The sequence below is a fragment of the Sus scrofa genome, chromosome 13 (assembly GCF_054392235.1).
Source record: "Sus scrofa isolate SSC_HxYL_T2T_F1_AM1 chromosome 13, Sscrofa_HxYL_maternal_Yorkshire_Landrace_v2.0, whole genome shotgun sequence".
Classification (NCBI taxonomy): Eukaryota; Metazoa; Chordata; class Mammalia; order Artiodactyla; family Suidae; genus Sus; species Sus scrofa.
The window spans coordinates 26,437,770-26,458,602 of NC_139395.1; positions in this window are offsets into that span (position 1 = coordinate 26,437,770).

Genomic DNA, 20,833 nt, shown 5'->3' on the forward strand with positions numbered 1-20,833 from the left:
AAAAAATCCTTGAAGATGTGAATATCTTTCCTTATCTAAAGAGATGTCAAATATTGACATTCCTCTGATGTTTGCCTTGCATACACTATTATTTACATTTTCCTTGGATGAGCCAATTACATCAAAATTATTACTGAGTGATGTAAAATTTTATGTTGATTTCATAGTAGAGAAAGAGTTTTCATTGTACATCACAATTATATTTACATTTCATTCCTCATAGTCTTCATAAACCCCATTAGACAACTGTCTTCCTAGTCCCTCTTGCTTCCTGCATTTTTTTTAAAAAAACAATGCTTAGAATATTCCCTATTAGGTGGAACAATTTTGCTCTGCTCTCATATGGTAAGCCCCAGTGACCACTGTGCTCAAAGGTCAAAATGCCCCTTAGTTATGATTCCCCCTCCCTACTTATTAGAAGATAGTCAAGATATTTTATTGACCACATATGGTCGCCAGTATGCCTTTTGGGTCTTCCCTCAACCTTAAGTAATTTAATAAAGGATCTTCTCCAAATACACACATATTTTTCCTGAGAATTATCCTGGGAAATAATTTTACCATATTATTACAGATACATGCCAGGAAAAAGGAATTTTAGAAGAAAGGAAATTGGCCTATTATCCAAGGGGATCTGGCTTACAAAAATGAGGTGGAGGAAATATTCCCTCTCACATGGAATTCACATAGTGACAGCTGGCTCAATATCAAGGTCACCTGTTGGGAGTATAAGGACCTGATCTGTGCATGGGTGTCACAGCCTCTGATAGATGGGACAGTCTAGTTTACAATTTATCCTTATTGTCATCATCACAGAGAATGATTTTTGCTTTAAAACACTTCTATATTGATGCATAGCTGCCCACCCTATCCCCCACATCCCACCTTCTCTCAATAGTTTGGAATATTGGTGATCTTCTGTACAAAGTCCTGTGTGCTCTTTAGAAGAAAAATGCTACACACAAGGTAAAAACAGCATGGTAAAAAGGTAACAATTGACATTCAAAGTTTAACAGCCTTCCTTCTCTCTAACATCTTACAAAAGATGTAACACTGCATCATTGGCCTGATGACATACCCCAAAGCATTTGGATTTTTTAAAGAAAGTCTTGGGACAAAAGAAAGTCATTCTGCATCATCACTTGGGATTGTGATATTTAAAGGTCATCAGAAAAGCATCTTCCTGACACATAACATCAATGGCAACCTCTTGGTATATGAGCTGATGATAATATGTTGTTAAAAGCATTGTGTGACAAATGGAAATAAGAATGTTTGTCGTCAAATGTTTTCTGCTGCTTGTACAAATAGAAAAGATAAGGTTCATGGTATTTATTCTTCTGTCTCCTAGTATATGTGAACATTCCTATCAGAGTTTTATCTTTATAGAGGTATCTCTGGTAGAGATATAATAACATTGAGTGGAGTTTTTAACCACTGCAAAGGTAAAGTGTTTGTGACCAACATCAGAAATAATAATGAAGTAAATGTAAGGCACAGAGTGACAAAAAAATTTTAAAGTAAAAAAAAAAAAAATTTAGCCACACGGGATCATGTGAAATTGTCTTCTGAGGCATCATCTGTAAGCACTTCTATTTTTAAGAAATGACAAATGATAGAAAAATTTAGGTAATTTTAAAATATGAATTCAAGAATGTCAGAAATATATCAAAGAAAAGGTGCAAGTGTGATAGAAATTAGGATAAATTGAAAGGTGAACAGTTTCAGGGCATCTTTCCAGAGCAAAAATTTACATTTTGTAGGTTCCACTTCTCATATAACATAGTGAGGTTTGTGAGATCCCACATTGCACAAAAGGACTATTGGGTAGGGCCAAATTAATAAAGCATTTTGTCTCCCTGATGCAAAATTAGCCAATAGTCATTTAACCCCCATCTGTTGAAAATCACTTTTTTTCATATGCAGCATTTAGATTCAGTTTTGATTGTTAAGGACAGTTCTAGTTTTTAAAACTTTGTAAGTCCAATTAGAATTTAAAACATCTTTTCATATCATATTATTCTATATCAGGTATCCAACTCTTTGACACCTTCCCTAATATAGTACTTTTTAATTATTCACTATTCTGTAGATATAGATTATGAGAGCAGCTGAAATAATCTAGGTCCTGGGTCGCACACTCACAAAGTTTAACTGAAGAAAGTTTAGCGAAGGAAATATTTTAAGAGGTGTAAGCGGAGTTAAGGAAATAGATGCAGGATGATTGAGAACCCGTGTGAAGCCATGGCAGCCTCCAGGCTGGAAGGCACAGTGGTGAGGGATGTGAGGGAGAGAGGCTGCAGCTGTGGAAGCAGGCCATACCCCTCCAGCAGGAGCTGTAATCATGGCTTTCAGCCACGGCCGGAACCCCAGGCAGGAAGGGATGGCGATAGGGGGTAATTATTCCAACTTTGATTTCCTCTCCCTTTACCAGGGACCCTGAGTGATGCAAGTCCATAGCGAGAATGGCGGGGCGTGGCCATGAAGGAGGATGGCAGTGGGTGTTTAAGTATGTTATCCACATATGAACCAGATCCCCTTATGTGCATGTTCTTGTGAGTGTGTGTGATCATTCTCTCTGTTGTCAACTTGATATCTCAGGATTTTGACTTCCACATTTCCAATCCCTGGCTCTATGGCTCTTAGCTACCAGGCCCAGAGTCATACTCAAGGACTTGGCAGCATCAGTAATGCTCCATTTCTTATGCCAAGTTCATACGTGTTCCAAAGGTTAACCACTCTCTCCTACACTACCAATTTGTTTATTCTTTTTTTTTTTTTGTCTTTTTGCCATTTTTTGGGGCCATTCCCACGGCATATGGAGGTTTCCAGGCTAGGGGTCAAATCAGAGCTGTAGCCGCCGGCTTACACCAGAGCCACAGCAAAGCGGGATCCGAGCCAGATCCGAGCCGCGTCTGCAATCTACACCTCAGCTCTCGGCAATGCCAGATCCTTAACCCAGTAAGCAAGGCCAGGGATCAAACCTGAAACCTCATGGTTCCTAGTCGGATTCGCTAACCACTGAGCCACAATGGGAACTCCCCCAATTTTTTTATTCTAATGTGCCCACTGCAAGAGTTCTCTGACCTCATGAAGACCTCATGGGACCCCGCTCCCATGTTCACTTCCCTCTTCACTTTACTTCGATTTCAGGATTCACATTGCAATCATTTTTTAAACACCCTGAATTTCCTTGTTCTGTCTCCCTTTACTCTGCTCACCTGGTAAAGCCCCAGCCTGTGTCGAACCCAAGCTTTCCCATTTTCACATCTAAACTGACTCCTCTGAAGACTGCTGAGAACACATAACAACCCTCATGACTGGTTTCAACTTCTGGAGATGATTAGAAACTTCAAATAGAAACTCAGATAAGTAACAGCAGAAATACAAAACCATCAATAATTATGGAAAAAGCCATACTTTTCTCATATACAAAGACACCCGGGGCTGGCAGCTGCAAACTATTCCAGACTCGAAAGTGTCAGGGTGCTGCATTGATGTTTCTTGGTCTTTTCAACAGAGTTTTACAATGGCGGCAGCGGTTGAGCACCAGTCTGCCTGACACATTCATAGGCCAGCCACCGGAGGTTCTCTTGCAAAGAGCCCTTCTCCTCATGTAACCCTTCTCTTATTAGACAGCAAATTTTTTTCTCAGAAGATACCTCCTTATAACACCTCCTTATATTGTCCAGAACTGAGCTCATGTCCATCCCTAGAGCAGGGGCTGGGTCCACCTTCGCAGAAATCACATCTTCTCTGCCTAATTCCCAAACATAAAGGTGTGTTCTGTTAGTAAGGAAGAAGGGTGTGAAAATGACTTATATGGAGAAACATGCAATCAGGGAAAACATATTTCCATCAGCTTCTGGTGGAAATATGTCCTAGCCTCTCCTTGCATGCACACATATGCACCTTTATATTCTGACCTACTGTGGCTAAGTTTGGGTCCCGTAGCTAGGAGTAAAAATAAGGAATTCTGAGACATTGTGGGAGTCATTAGTTATCAGCACCCACTTTTTGTTCTAGGTGCTATAGGATATACGGAGAAAATCTTTCATAGGATTTGACTCGAGTTATTTTTCAATGTGATCTTAACAGTTTAAAAATATAAATATTGCCTGAGCATATGTGGAATTCACTGGCTAATAAATACTGTTGACTTTTAACGAAGTTTGGCTAGGTCATTTAAAGTACAATTAGTAGGAAACAAAATTGGCAAGTATCCATGAGGACACAGGTTCAATCCCTGCTCAGTGGGTTAAGGATCTAGTGTTGCCATGAGGTGTGTTGTGGGTCGTAGATACAGCTCAGATCCTGCCATGCTGTGACTGTGGTGTAGGCCACCAGCTGTAGCTCCAATTTGACCCTATGGGTGCAGCCCTAAAAAGACAAAAAAAGCACAATTGGTAGATATTTATACAAATGCATCAAATTGAATTTCTATGAATGCAGTTACTAATTGTTAGTGCCTACTGGAGAGAGTTGCTAACATGTAACCACTTGTTACAAGGTACATGTTATTTTATCTATCTAGTATAATATCAAGACTATAAAATATTTGTTAAAATTGATGATATTTGATGAAGGCCTCAGAATTTCTTTAACTATCTGGGTGAGAATTAATTATTCATGTTTAGTGGCAAGTGGATTTTTACTGGCTCCAGTCTTTGCTAAATATCTCCAAGCCACCACCTGTTATTGATTTAAAGCTAAATCTAAAGCATATGCTAATTTCCTAAAAGGAACCTCAGGTAAGGAGAATAGATCAGGTACAAGTATGGTATCAAAATTCAAATTTGTTTTGAATTCTCACAATAAGTGAATATCAAATAAATGTTACTTCCTCTCTTGGCAAAGATTTGTAACCCGTAATTACATTGATACATGTGCTATGTCAGTGGCAGCAGTGAAATTCATAGTATTTTTATGTGAAATGCACTGTTTTATTGCATTAATTCACATTTAATGTGTACACAGTAATAACCATAAAGTATGATAACCAAAGTTATATATTTTCTTCAGAACATTCATTTAGAGAGCTTTCAAAAGAGTCTGAGGAAATTAAAATATCAGTCAGTTTACCTGCAGGATATAGAGCAAAAGCAGAAAGCAGTATAATATCTTTTATAAGCCACCCGTTCCTCCTCATATAATGTTCTTACTTCTGGCTGATAAAATACAATAGTCATAACTCTGTACATATTTTTTTAACTATGGTACACAAAACAAAGCTTTCTGGAGAGGAGGAAAATATACCTCCATCAGTAAAATTGCATTACTCCCATGATTACAAGCAGAGGGTTGAAGGTAAAAGAAAGCAGCGAAGGTGACGTCCCGAAGTCCTTTCCCGGTAATGGGCCACAGAAAGATGGCGCCCATAACGGCAGGGAGTCTTGCAAGAGGACGTGGAGGCCCTGGGGATGCTGAGAAATTACAAATGAGCAGGTACCCAGAAAACAGAACAAGAGTGAAAAATCTTGGTCATAACAAGGACTGAAGAAAGTAAAACACACCAGGATATAATGTTCTAAAATCTGTGAAAGGAAACCAAGTCATGGTCAGTTTAATTTGGTGAATACAAAATGGTTCTAGCAAGGCAGGAGCTTGCTTGTACCTTTTTCTTTTTCTTCATCTTCTTAGATTTGGATATTCTTGCTGTCCACTACTCTGCTCTAGTAGCCACACAAAAGTTAATTGTTACAAATTAAGGTATACTTCCAAACCCATATTCTGTGTCCTTTAAGAAAGCACTTATGACAACTACAACACCTACTGTTTCTTCCTTTGGTTGAATTCCTATTGCCTCCATGTCATTTATACAGTTTTTTCATTAATTCATTCATTCAGCATTTAAGAAGCATTACCTATGGGTGGAATGTGGCTTAGGTTTATTGCTGCATCTATTTAAGACATGTACAATAGTAACACACCTATAGTTGGATATTTCTATCATTGCTTAAAGTCACTTTTATTTTTATTTCTATTTTTTACATTTTTTTAAACTTTTTTATTTTTAGCTGTGCCAATGGAAGGTTTCGGGCCAGAGATCGAACCTGAGCCATAAAAATGACAATGCCAAATCCTTAATTGCTAGGCCATCAGGGAACTCCAAGTCATTTTTAAAAATACAAATCCAATACGCATAATTTTCAATAATTAAACCAAAAAGAAAAGTGCAACACGTGGAAGAAAGCCTCCTTCCTCACCACAACTTTAGTCTCTCTCAACAAAATGATCACATTATTTTCTTGAATATTCATTAGAAAACCAAAATACACATATTGGCATGTACTTTTCTGAAATATATTTAAAAACTCTAAAGAAGTGGAATCTACACACATCCATATACACACACTTTTGTGTATATATACACATACACGTGCACAGCAGCTCTATACAGTGCAGGTTCGTCTTAATTTTCTGTGTTGAAAGTTGACTGACAGGAAGCATCATGGAAGAACTTGAGTTGGTCGCCATCACCAATCCGTCTCCACTCCTTCCAGGGTTCACAGCCAGACAACACTCCCAACACTCGCTAGCACTCATGTGTGACCAATTGAGTAAGTTCTAATCAGTGGATGGGAGTAGGAGAGATATGTGCTCCTTATATATCTAGTCCATAAAAATATCCATTCATGATCCTCTCCCCATTTTCCGCCTACCTCCTGGATGTTACTGACTAAGGCAACCGTGAAAGCCAGGTGTTGAAAAATAGCAGAGGCTCTGTCAGTCCAGATATCTGAAAGAATGCAAGGAACAATGTCCTTCCAGTCTCCTTCTCTTGACCTTGACTAGAGCACCCGCATTGGGCTAGAACATGATCAAGAAATCAATTTCATTATATTAAGACACTGAAATTCTGAGCTCAGAGTCAGCAGTTTGTGTTGCCACAAACTATATACCCAGGCAGAAATAACTAATTGTTTTTAATATCTGAGGAACATAGTTCATTTTTTTTTTGCAAGAACCATTATTCATTTATGCTACCACTGTTGATAGGCATTTAAATTGCTAGCAGTATTTGTTATTAATGATATCATGAATAATCTTGTGCATATGTCTTTGTTTCTCCATAGGACGGTAGAATTGTAAATCAAAGGCACTTTTAAAAACTTTGGTACTTTGACAGCTATCCTAACTTTGCCTGCAATAGTATTGGCATATTTCCTTCACATCTTCATGGACTCTTAGGTATTTCAAAAGTGTTAATTCTTTATCAATATAGCTGGTGAAAAATTGATTTCATTACCTGAAACATTGTGAACCAATTCTACTTCAATTTTTAAAAAATTGAAAAAGAAAAAATTTCATTGTTTGGATTCTAAAATTTTAAGTGATTATGTATTTTTGGAATGATTTTGGCCATTTCTATTTCTTTTTCTATGACCTGAATACTCCTATCCTTTTTAGGTCTCTCTAAAGGGCTATTTGTCATTTTTGTGTTGATTTATAACAGAACTATAAGCTGCTTAAGAAGAGATCTCATCAGATAGTTTAGGAGCTAAACACATTTAAGTAGTTTGTGTTACAGAAATAGTTTGTGTTAGTAGAAATAGTTACAGTTTTGAAATTCTTACCAAAGCTTCATCAACTGTTATCCTTTGCATTCTACAGAAGAGGAAATAAATGGCTTGCCAGGGTCAAATAACCACTAGGTGGTGGAGCTGGATAAGCACCCAGAATCTTATGGTCCTGTGCGCTTTCTAGAACATCACTGACTTTTACTGAGTTGGTTTTTTTTTTTTTTTTTTTTTTTTTTTTTTTTGGTACACGCCTACTAGATTGATAAACCAACAGTGCCCACATGATCATCGTCATCATTATCTATCATCTATCATTCATCATCAATTATCAACCAGTGTCCATAGATGAATGGTGCTAGTGATCAAGTAAAATGGCTTACAAAGGGCGTTCTTTACAAGTACCTATGGAAGACATTGAAACATACAACACTTTCTAAGAAAATGTCCAGCACTGAGACCTAGGTGAATTTCTAACAGTGGTCATTGGTTAATTTCAGATGTTACAAAAATGGAAAACTCAGGTAAATCTGACTTCATCACTCATAAATCCATTGGAGAGCACACTTCGTGTGCATTTTATGCTAAGTGTTTGGGATACAGTGAAGAACAAGTTTGTTCCTGTCCTGGAGAAGCTTACATTTTTATTTTTTTCTGGAGAAAACGTGAAGCACAATTTTAACTAAAGCAGTTCCCTGGTGGTGCAGCAGGTTAAGGCATTGTCACTGCTGTGGCACAGGTTCGATCCTTAGCCCCTGAACTTCCACATGCTGTGGGCACCACAAAAAAAAAAAAAAAAAGTAATTAAAATACAATACAGAATTTCTTTTCTATAGTTCTTTATAGGGTACCATGGAAGCACTCAGAAAGGATCTGATAACTACATTTGGGGTTTCTGGGAGCAAGTCCCCCCAAGAGATCACATTTGATCTGGCTGTGGGCAGATGAATAGATTTCCTGCATAGGAGACTTTAGATGCTTTGCTGAAAATTGAGGTATCATTTAGATTATTAGTAATCACCTATGTCAGACAAAATGTCCTGAGACACGTGAAGATAAATATGGTATGACCACAGTGTCAGTCACCACTTGGCAATATTCCCAGCATTTAGAATTTAGAAGATGACAGAGTGTTCTATTTATAATTTCTGGGGTTTGCAGAGTAGAAGGGACTCAATAAATATTTGTTGAATTGAAATATATTGAATTGAATGGATTTCTGAGATTCATATACAACCTTCTTGAGGCTAACTAGAGCTTAGAGTGATAAAGAAGTGCTATGTTATTAGTTATATCTTGCATATATATACATATATATATATATATATATATATATATATATATTTTTTTTTTTTTTTTTTTTGCTGCCCTGAAGCATATGAAGTTCCTGGGGTCAGGAATGAAATCCAAGCCACAGTTGTGACCTATGCTGTGGCTGCAGCAACACCAGATTCTTTAACGCACTGCACTGGGCCAGGGATAGAACCTGTCTTGGTGTTGCAGAGATGCCATTGATCCCATTGCACCACAGCAGGAACTCCAGTTATACCTTCTGGTGGAACAGAATAAATTTAGCTGGAAAAAACTTAATGCAAGAATGACATCATGAAACTTCCAATGGCACTTGTTCTTTCTAGTAGCTCTCAGGAGGTAAGAGCAGAACTCACTGTGGTAGGAGACAGATGTTCACCAATGATTTATGGTCTCCTTACCCACCATTCACTGTGATGTAAAGTTGTCAGGAAAGGTCTCCCCAGCAAGGGACTATATATCCCAGGCTCTTTTGCATCCAGTTGCGGCCATATGGCTAGTTCTCACCAATGGACTGTGACCTGTGACTGTAAGCACTGTATGTCACTGCTAGTGCCCCTTGCACTCAAGCACACATCTGTCCATCTGCCACCTGCCAGCACCTGTATTTCTTTTCCTGAAGACTTTGTTCTCCAGGTTCTGCTTTGCCCATTCACCAGGCTGGAAGTGCCTGGGAATTACCATCCCCTGGGGACAGCTCTAAACCAATGATGGACAGCCTAGATATAAACCTATCTTCTTCATTGTTCAAGTGAGAAAACTTTGAGCCACGCTATTCACACTGTGTCCCAGAATTTCCCTGACAGGATCAACCTCTGGCACCTTGCTTGGTAATATACCCCTTATTTGTTGTCTTTCCCTCCTTGTCTCTTGTCCTCCACTGCCCTGCTAGCATTCAAATCCATGTCCCAGAGTCAGATTCTGGACAATGCAAACCAAAATAATAAATTTTCTCCTAGATCCCATGTCCTTTCTCTTGTTTTACTCCTTTGATTTATTGGAGTACCACCTTGGGTAGCTTTCTAGAAAAGATCAATAGAAAGAATAATTTTTAATTTTGAGCTTGTGTATCAAAAAATAGCCTTCATGGTGGATTTATAATTTAGCTATATGCATTAAATAATAAATGTTATTATATAAAATAATTATATAAAATTATAATAATTTTAAAAATTAGTTTCCTTCAATTTCAGAATGTGTTACTCCATTACTTTTCAGTTTCTTGAGAATTCCATATCATTATAGTTCTTCCTCTTTTGTATGTGATATGTTCTCTTTACAGAAGATTTCAGAATTTTCTCTTTATCTAGATTTCCTACAATTTAATGGTTATGTGCCTTGGTGTTGTTCATATGATTGCTTTTCCATGCGTTTATTTGGGCTATCGAAGAATTCTTGCAAACTGGAAACTCTCCTTCAGATCTGCAAATGGGTCATACTATTTCTGTACAATTTCGTCTCCTTGGTTTTCTTGTCCTCTTTTCCTGAAACTGTCATTATTTAGATATTTGAATTCCTGAATTTTTCTTAAATTTCCTTTATTCAAATTTTTTTTCTAAAATTAGAATGTCTCTCTCTCTCTCTCTCTCTCTCTCTCTATATATATATATATATATATATATATATATAAAACAGTCACTTTGTTATACAGCAGAAATTGATACATTGGAAATCAACTATACTTTAATAAATAAGTAAATTTTTCATCATTCCTTTATTAAATTTTATAGAACAACTTCTCAATTCTGTCAATCTTTCTATCATTTCCTTTTGAATATAGTATCATGTGTTTTGATTTCCAAAACCTACCATTATAACCAGAAGTCCTGGAACTCTATCTAAATATGGATGATTTTTAGGGAAGAGATATTAAGAAGGCAAGAACGAAAATATGTTTTCAAATGCACACTTCCTATGGACAAAGGTTCAGTAATCATTGCTACTTCCCTTGCTCACCTCACCCCCAGCCTGGAAAAATTGTTCCTGTTGATAGTACTGATAAAGGTACTTGTCAATCTAGTCAGGAAGATGTAAGTGACTCCAGTTATTTCTAACAGAATTCAATCAAGGGAAATGCTTATAAAAGTGTTGGAAGGACCAGAAAATCAAGAAATAAAAGTGCTGTTACTCAGAGATTAGTGCCTGAGATGTGCTAATGTCTAGTTTAGGACATTCCCAGAGCTACAAGGACAAAAGGGACAGTGGTGTTTGGTGTAATCCACAGGGGCTGTACTTCTGAGGCTGCTAGAGTGTTGTTAGTAACACAGCTGTTGTCAAACCACTCCAGGCTCTCCAGGGGCCCTGGAGCCCAGTCTTGCTGAGGCTGCTGGAGTTTCTGTGGAAATATCTAGAGCCTCTACTTTGTTTCTGCTGCTCCAGCTGCCATGACCCTGCCACTAATGCAACACCTGGCAGTCATCTACATTTGCTTGCCGCTGTCAATGCTGTAACAGCTACTGCAGCTGCTGCAGTCAAGAATCCATGAACCCATGTTTCTGAAGCTTTGGGGCTTCTGCCTCTGCCACTTCCAGAGATAGATGCAAAGGAAGGAAAAGGGCTTATTTTTTCTACTGCCTCTTACTCCACCACTATCTTCCAATGGTTAGCAGAGGCCTATCTGAAACTAGCTGGATCATAACTGCTTTGAGTTCAGAAGGTTAGAAAGGGAGCTAAGTGTCAAAAGGCAAGTGACCAACACCTCCTTACTTATGCATGAAGTAGATACCAGGACTATATATATAGCTCTATCATATCCTTCCATCCTCACAGCAACCAATGAAAGTAGATACAGTTATTACCCACATCATAGAGAAGAGGAAAACTGAGCTAAGATTCCATAGCTGGAAAGATGGCAGATTCAGGATTTTGCTATTTTTTTTTAAGCCACACCTTTGGCATATGGAAAATTCTTGGGCTAGGGATGGAATCAGAGCTGCACCAGAGCTGCAGCTGCAGGTCTATGCCACAGCTACAGCAACACTGGATCTGAGCTGCATTTGCAACCTATGCCACAGCTTGTGGCAATGCTGGATCCTTAACCCACTGAGTGAGGCCAGGGATTGAACCCATATCCTCATAGAGACACTGAGCCATAACAGGAACTCCCAGATTTGGGATTCTAACTAGGTCAGTAGTAGCATCACCTGGGAGATGTTAAAGTGCTGAATCTCAGACCCCACTTTTCCACCCTGGACTATTGAATCAAAATCTGTGTTCACAAGAGTGTCAGTTGATTCTTATGTTCCCTAGGGTTCAAAGAAGGGTGCTTTAGACCCCATTTCTCTCCTGCCCAGAGCATGTTCACGCATTCTGGGAAGTGGGGGGAGATGGTGGGGTGGGAGTCACTAAGTCACACTGTACTTGAAATCATCACCCCCTTTAAATTCATCCTTGGTCTTTAGACTGAGCCACTCTGTCAAAGTACCTCTTCATTTTGCCAATTCTTTTTCAGTTACCACAATATTTCTGTGGTTGATCTGGCATGTTTGAAGAATCTCATTCTATCAGATGGTCTGACCCCAAGTGTGCCCTTGTCCAAGCTCTCTTTTATATGTCCCTGGACCTCCTGGAGACCCACCCAGATATCTGGAGATAGGATTCAATATTTCTGGACATGCCATGATGGAAAAAAACCCCACCCTCAGTGTTCCAAGACATATTAGAACACCAATATGTCCTAAGATCATATTAGAACACACCCCAATTCCCACTCCATTCATTCCCTCTAGATGGGAAACAGATGATCGGGACCAGCAAGCAGAGAGAAAGGAGAGAGCACATCCTCAGCAGCTCCCGGTCTCTCTTGTTCCTTGTTCTTTGTCTGCTCTGCATGTAACACCAGGGCCCCAGCCCCGCCTGCCCCTCCACCATGGGTGATGCAATTAATATATTCTACTTGTGTGATTACCTTCACTCCATTTCTGGGAGCTGCTGCCAAAATCCAGACATCTAAAGAGCATGATATGAATAGACTTTTCAGGGAAACCATAGTCATATTTTCAAGCAATACATCAACGTTTATTCTGCTTCTTGAACAGCCTCCTAATTCTCGCTGGAGTTTATTAGTCACCCTTGTTCTCAGTTGATTAAATTTGTTTGTAGCTGCCTCCAAGATTATATTGACAGATATTCCTTCTTAGAATTTAATAGCAACATTTTTGCAGAGCATGAGCTGACAGAGTAAGACAAATGGAAACCGTGAATGCACCACATTGTACAGATCTGATTCATCTTTCCTCCTGTCTCCTTATTTATTTTTTCCATGATTGGGAACCAAATGAACAGAGTGACATTTAGTTTTCATAAGATAACACTATTACTTTTGATTTACGGTTTCATATTTTGAAAAGCCAATACAATAAAAGGAAAAATAAAAGTTACCTGCTGTAATGTGTACAGTCACTATATTTTATGAGTTAATTGTTTTAGGGGTACATTATGACTGGCACAAATTAAAATAATATGGAGGGAGTTCCCTGGTGGCATAGCGGTTAAGGATCCAGCATCATCACTGCAGAGTCTTGGGTCACCGCTGGGTTTGATCCCTGGCCTGGGAACTTCCACATACTGTGGGCATGACTACTAAATAATAATAATATAGAGGAAAAATATAACGTATTTTAAAAGTCTATTCTGGTTACATTTAACTGGTTCTCTTAAGATACAGACATTTCTGAGGAGTAGGAAGTATGTACAACCTGCAGCATGAGAGCAACTGGTCTGTTGAGCAAGTTTAATTTGATTTGCTCAGTACAGTACATGTGTCTACTCTGTGTCCATTACTGGATCGTGGATGATCTTTGCAAGGTTGCGAGTTTACAAAATCAAATAACCTTTTGTTGAAAAATAAGAACATGCTTTGGCTGTTCTTTGTGGTCTCGTGGTTACTTTGAACCACAGCGCCCCAAGATTCAGTTGCAGTTTGGACCAAGGGGAGGGCCAGGTCAGCAGCTCATCTACACTGCCTGTCAGGACTTTCCCTTTGTTCTAGCACAGGGATACCCACAGCATGTGTATGAATGAGTTGTTTTGCTAGCAAACACCATGGGCACCCCTGAAGGATGGGGCTAGTAGACTCTGTTAGCCTTTTGGGCATTTTACTTTTCTCTGCTGTCCCCATAAGCAGAGTTGCTGTCCCTGCTTGATCCCAGTTACCAGCCATGGCAGCTTTGCTCAGAAAGCCCCACGATTTGTGATCATAAGTTAGAGGCACTTATGCCTTTATGGATTCCTCTCCATCCAGGGGTCAATGGATCCCTTTCCCTCCAAAGTAGAAGAATTTAAATTTTGTTTTGTTTTTGTTTTTGTTTTGTTTTGTTTTTGGCTGCACCTGCAGCGTGTAGAATTTCCTGGGCAAAGATCAAACCCAAGCCACAGAAGTGACAACACCAGATCCTTAACCATGGGACTATCAGGAAACTCCCTAAATAAATTCTTAATAAGCTGCCATTTGGCTGTTCTGTGAATCACACAATGTAAATTCCAGAAGGGCAGTGTTTTCTTCACTGCTGTATCCTCAGTGCCTACAGCGTGCTTGGCCCATAACAGGTACTCCATAGCATCTGTGGGAGAAATGAATACAACGGGAGCAATGGCTATGCTTAACATTGGTGGCTGCAAGATAGGATCAGGAGGTATGAGGTAACCACAGTAAATTAGAGAGCGTAGGGTCTGCCTTTTTTAGTATCTAGGATGCTGAGCATTTATAACTGCCTGCCTCCTAGGTGTGCTTAGATGATGATTTCGGTAATGCTGTTAAGTACCACAGAGTTAGAAAATGCTCCATTCAATTGAATTCCACTTAATTACTGCTTATTGTATTTGCTAAGTTCTTAGGGATGTGAAGAAACACAAGACCCTCTCAATGCCCTTTATAATCGCAGTATTACTCTGAGAGAGGTAGCCTGATACTCACTCTTTCTCCACCGCTTCACTCTTTCCTCAGTCCTCTCTTATGGTCTAGAATAAGATGGGGCAGAGGGCCACCCTGAGCAGGTGTGTGGTGGGGAATTGCAGGGCAAGGCAAAGGGAATGAGTCCTGGGCCGGGTCAAACAGTCTTACCCTATTGCGGTAGTGGACAGAATAGAACCTGGAAATATAATGTCTTTGTCTGTAGGCTGAGAAAAAACAAAATAGGAAAATAAGCTTAAGATCAATATCTGGGAGGTCTCAAGAAGGGCAGAGGTAATGATCGGAAATAGTCCAAAGACAGTGGTCAGAAGGAAGGTTTTGAATAGAGGATGTTGACTGAGATTTAGGGACAAAGGTGATGCTGAAAGTGGCCACTTATGGGTGGACACTGTAACTGCTCACACACTTACAATTTGGGTTCTTTTCCCATCAATGCAAACTCTTCTCTCATGGGTGCCCAGTGTGTGATGCAATGATGTGGTCTATTTTGCTCCGGTCCCTTATTTCAAAACAACTTCTTAAACGTTTCCTCCTCAGTGCCTCTCACCAACACATAATGATCCTACCTAAGATAACACTCAACTTTTCTTTGCTTAAAAATTAGTTCCTAGGCTTCCAGGGAAAGGCAATCCATTAGAAAGTGCATTTACCTCCCATTCCTTCATATTAAATTCACAGTAAAGGCGTAAAACTAAGATAAACCCACAAGAGCAAAGAGCATGGGAGGAATACCATAGCAGACAAAACAGCTACATATTGTAATTCAAAACTGGGGGCAAAGTGAGGGCCAACAAAACAGGGCAGAGGAAGTCACAGCCTAGAATGCATACCAAGGTGCTCCAAAGGGGTGCAGAATCCCAGAGAAGATTCGCGGTATAGAGTAGAAAGGAGCTATGTAGCTAAAATGAGGGGAAATAATTAAATGTCTGAACAGGCAGCTCAGACCTGTGCAGGTGGGGCATAAGTAGCCCAGCAATTGCCCCCAGGTCGAAAGGTTAGGGGAATATTTTCTTTAAAGGAAATCAGATTGAACCCTAAACACTGGCGGAGTGAATGAGCGGAAGTACCTTAGGTGAAAGCCCTTCCCACACTGGCTATGGAACAGGCATCGGTCATAAGAGATGCCTTCCCACCAGATCCCTCTGAAAAGCCTGCCATTGACCAGCCCACTAGGCCCACCCAGCTGCCAATCAGGCTTCTGCCTATGACTGACTGGATATTTGTGGGAAAGCCTGGACCATCTAAGAGGAAAGGCCAGAATAAAGAGACTGGCAACCTGACCCCAGAACACATTTTTATAATTTTATTAATATTCTTAAAGAAGATTTAGTAAGGTAGTGCATCTGTAAGACAAGAATAATCTTTAAAAGTCAAGAGAGAATTTCTAGACATTAAAACCAAAATCCAAGAAATTTTTTATAAATTGAAATTCAGGAATTCCCATCACGGCTCAGTGATTAACAAACCTGACGAGCATCCATGAGGACGCGGATTTGATCCATGGCCTCACTCACTGGGTAAAGGATCCAATGTTGCCTTGAGCTACGGTGTAGGTCCCAGAGGTGGCTCAGATCCAGTGCAGCTGTGGCTGTGGCCTAGGCCGGCAGCTTCAGTTCCGATTGGACCCCTATATGGGACCCTCCATTTGCCATGGGTGCAGCCCTAAGAAAAAGGCAAAAAGATCAACAACAACAAAAAAAAAAAAAGAAAAGAAAGAAAGAAAAGAAAAGAAATTGAAATTAAGTAGAAGTATTGAATGACAAAAAATCATAATATCCCTGAATACAGTTATCTATATAAAACTGAATTCCTACTGGCTACCATATAACATAGTAAATTGCAGATAGGTTAAGGGGTTAAAAGTAAAATTACAAAAAAAAAAAAAAAAAACCTTCAATTGTCTGAAGACAGTTGAAGGTAAAATCTTTGTGACTTGGAGAAGAGGTGGATTTCTTATTCTAGAAACTTCTATGCTCATATCTCTATGCCAAAGTAAACACAATGAACATTTTCCCTGTATGTGGATGTTTCTAGATTTTTCCAATCCATGCAATATATTTTATGTGTATACATTTTTATGTATATATATATATGTGTGTGTGTATCTTTTATTCAAACTATAGCACACAAGATGTATGTTGGGAACTTTGGATTTTTATTGTTGTGTTTTTTTTAACTTAATAACATGATTTAGTAATTTTTCATGTTAATGCATATTGATGAGCTTCATTATTTGCAATGACTAGGTAGTGTTCCATCACTTAATACATCATATTTATGTAACTAGTCTTTTATTGACTAACATTTATGTTGTTTCCAATTTGCAGTGTTACAAAACACTCTTCAGTGAGCATCTTTGTAAATGCATAACAGTAAATTTTTAAAGGTATATTCCCACGTGTATTACTGGGTTAAGGGCTCTGTGTATTTTTAATTTGTATAGCTACTGCCAAATTGTCATTCAGAAAGGCTGCACCAATTTATGATATGCAGTGTGTGATATTGGTTCTCCCACTCTCTGGACTGTTATCAAACTATAATTTTTTCCAATTTAATGGATGCAATGTGGAATTTCATAGTTTTGATTTGCATTTTTAAATTTATGAGTGAAAAAGAGCACCTTAAAATGTCATTTAGGAGTTTCCTGGTGGCCTAATGATTAAGGATCCAGTGTTGTCACTGCATGGCTTGGTTTTGATACTTGACCTGGTAATTTCTGCATGTTGTGGGTACAGCCAAAAAAAAAAAAAAAAAAAAAAAGTCCTTTATATTGTATTTTCTATAAACCATCTTACATATATTTTGCTCATTTGCTTTTTCAGTTACTCGGGTTTTTTTAACGCACTTGTGGAAATGCTTAAAAAGTTAATAAAGCATTGTGCTGTATTGTTGTAATAAATAATTGCTGTTTATCTTGGTTATCCATGTTATTAAGGAATAATTTAAATACAATAAATTGTATCCACTTATATTGTCCAATTTCATCAGTTTTAAAGATGCACCCATAAAACCACAGCCATAGTCAAGATTCAGAACATTTTTGTCATCCTTAAAAAGTCCTTGTACCTCTTTGGGGACCCTCTCTTCTCCACCCTCAACCCTAGGCAACCACTAATCTTTTTGTTAATATAGATTCATTTTCTTTTTTTCTAGAAATGCGTATAGAATGTGTCCTGATTTCTTTTTCCTAGTATAATTATTTTGATATTTATACATATTTTTGGGTAAAAGAATGAAATCCTTTCGATGCTGAGCTGAACTCCATCATATATGTTTGCTGACTTTGTTTCCCCATTTACTTATGACGGCATCTAGCTTTTTCCAGTTTTTGACTATTGGGAATCGGTAAACAGTAATATTCGCAGATAAGTCCTGTGTGGTCACATGTTTTTATTTCTCTTAGGTGAATAAGTAAGAGCAGAATAGCTGTAGGATGTACAATGTAGAATGTACAATTAATATTGTGTGTTTATGTTTATCTTTAGAAGGAACTGTCAAACAGCTATCCAAGGAGTTTGCACCTTTTTCTATTCCCACCAGCAATATATGCGAGGTCTAGTTGCCTCACCATTTGCCAATACTTGGAATTACTAGCCTTTTTAATTTTAGAGTTGTATACCGCATTGTGGCTTTAGTTAGCATTTCCTTGATTAAGTGTGCAAATATTACTTTATGTGCTTAGTAGCTACTTCTCTCTCTTTTCAAGTTCCTATTCAAATATTTAGTCCATTTTTATATGTCTGTGTTCTTTTTAGTTCTAAGAGTTCTTCACGTATTCAGAATACAAAACTTTTTTCAGAATGCATATATATATATGTACTTATGATCTAGAATATGTGCTACATATATTTGTGTATATATCTGAAATTCTCCATTTTATGCCTTGTCTTTTTATTTTCTTATTAGTACATTTTCAAGTTCTTATTAGTGAAAATTCAAGTTTGTTTAATCCTTCAGTCAGCTCAATTCTGTTACCAACTTATTTCAATTCTGCTAATTAGTTTTCTATTTCAGATGTATTTTTCAACTCTAGAGTTTCTATTCAATTTTTGTTAAATTTTCTTTGGTAAATGTCCTATCTTTTCAATCAGTACATTTTCCTTTACATTTTATTCCTTTATTTATTATTGTTGTAACTGTTTTGAACTCATTACCTAATAATTCCAACATTTTGGTTATGTTGAGATTTTTCTCTTAATTGTGTTTTCTCTCGAAAAAGTGTTACATTTTCTCAGTTTTGCATATTTTGTATGTTTTTGTATTATAACTCACACATTGTGAATATTATGGTGTAAAAACTCTAAATTCTTTCATATTCTTCCAGAGAATATTGATGTTTTTGTCTTAGACATCAATTAACTTAGACTCAAACTAAGAACTGTCTTGCTCATGGTGGGTCGCAGATCACATCTTGACTCAGTCCTTGTAGCCTAAGCTACAACCTCCATGAGTCATTCCCACAAATATATAGTTTAGGGATCAGCCAGAGACTCAGACAAAGTTTATGTTCAGAATTCAGGTGTTCTTTTCTTTGGTGCTCTCTTCTTCAGAATTTCATCTCACTTTCCAATGACTATTGTCCCTGATTCTGTTTGATTCTTAGGGACAGAATGACAGCAGTCTTCCTACTAGAGTTTTAGTTGCTCCAAGCCATATCTTAACTCATGTCTTTTAGGTGAAATCTATAAAAATGGGAAATTTATCCCATACAAATCACTTCTTGCAAATTTCATTTTTTTCTCCAAAATTTGTTTAATTTTTTAAAACTACCTTGAAGCTAAAGGTAATTAACTTGAATTTTTTTTAGAGTTTGTAGTTGTTATCTGCAGGAGACTCAGTCTCTTAGATGATTGCCTGTCAATGACTCTCCAGATTACGTTGCTTAGCTGAAGTCATCCAAAGAATAAAATATGGAGACTGGATGGAATACATATGCGTGTGAGTTTCACACGCAAAGTGAGAGACATAAAGTTGTACTACTATGAAGCAGACCTTATAACATATTCTAGAAAAGAATTACTGAGATCTCATTTCTCTCCAAAGAGCTAGGTATCAGAACTGTCTGCGTTACAGCGCCACCTTCTGGTAGTCCTTTTCCTGTTGACCACAAACAAGGACGTCTCCTCTCCAAAGCCTCACCTGGCTTACCTAAGAGGACAGCATCTGTATTACTAGGAGATTTTAACAAAAATGAAAGAACAGTTGTTAAGAACATATACATAGTTTCAAAATTAAGTGTTAACAAATTTGGAAATGGGAAATCTCTCAAAAATGATTTTCACCCCATAGTTTTCCACCATTCTTTAGCACAATGGACTCAGTGGATGTAATCCAGGATGAAGTCACAGAAGGTCATATTTTATTTAAATCAGTCATTTCTAGTCTTTGCAATTGCATTTCCTTAGGTCCCTGTTCTCTCTAGGGTTTTGGGAAAGTGTGTAATAATTGCATCATTCTTAGGAACTGAAGGCTAATGAACCAACTACTCATATTTCCTTTATTGCAACCCTCTTGTATTAGGGATTTCAAACTGATAAAAAAGTTTGGGAGATTTTCTTTTGGAGATGAGGGTAGAGATGAGAAGGGGCTGAACCAGTTGTCTCTAGTACCTGAGGACATTAAAGACATCAATTTGCAGTTGTGCCTGTGGGAATATATCACATCAATCCCATTCAAGCCAATCTTCCTAAGCACTCCCCACCTTTCTGGTGTTTTAATAGCACTACCTCTGCATGAGGAGGGGATGCTGCTGCTTCTTATAGCCAGTCACGGGGTAGAGTTCCAATCCTCTTTGTACCCTTGTGGTGGGGACTTTGGATTAATTTATCCATGTCACATAGACGGAGAGCATGGATGTGACAAGTCCATCAGAGTATTTTTTCACTCTCAAAATGCTGATGTGTGACTTGGTTTCATGGGATTTGTCCATATTTCGGATTAATCTGAGTAAGGAAAGAGCATTATATCAGGTAATAGACCTCTTCGTATTTTTCATGCAGGGGTCCCATAACCATACCTGGCATGCTGTTTGCACTTTTGAAGATCTCTTCAAAATATTGTGCAAAGCATAATTTTACTTTAAAAATATTTG